Below are 238 nucleotides of genomic sequence, written 5' to 3' on the forward strand. Positions count from 1 at the left end.
TTATTTCTTTTCATATGAGCTCCAGTGATGACTACCGCTGTTTCATTGTTTGCAATAAATTTCAGTTCTAATCAATAGCATACATGTGCTGCTACCAAACCATGATTTATTTTTTATGAGAAAAAAACATTAAATGTAAATGTATTTAGTCTTCTCAATGAAAGAGGGTGATTAATTCTTGAGGATTTGGAACTTATTAAGAATGTCAATGAAATTTGTTAGTGCTTCTGTAAAATAA

The sequence above is a fragment of the Cupressus sempervirens genome, chromosome 2 (assembly GCF_028749045.1).
Source record: "Cupressus sempervirens isolate cs-2001-9-10 chromosome 2, ASM2874904v1, whole genome shotgun sequence".
NCBI classification, from domain to species: domain Eukaryota; kingdom Viridiplantae; phylum Streptophyta; class Pinopsida; order Cupressales; family Cupressaceae; genus Cupressus; species Cupressus sempervirens.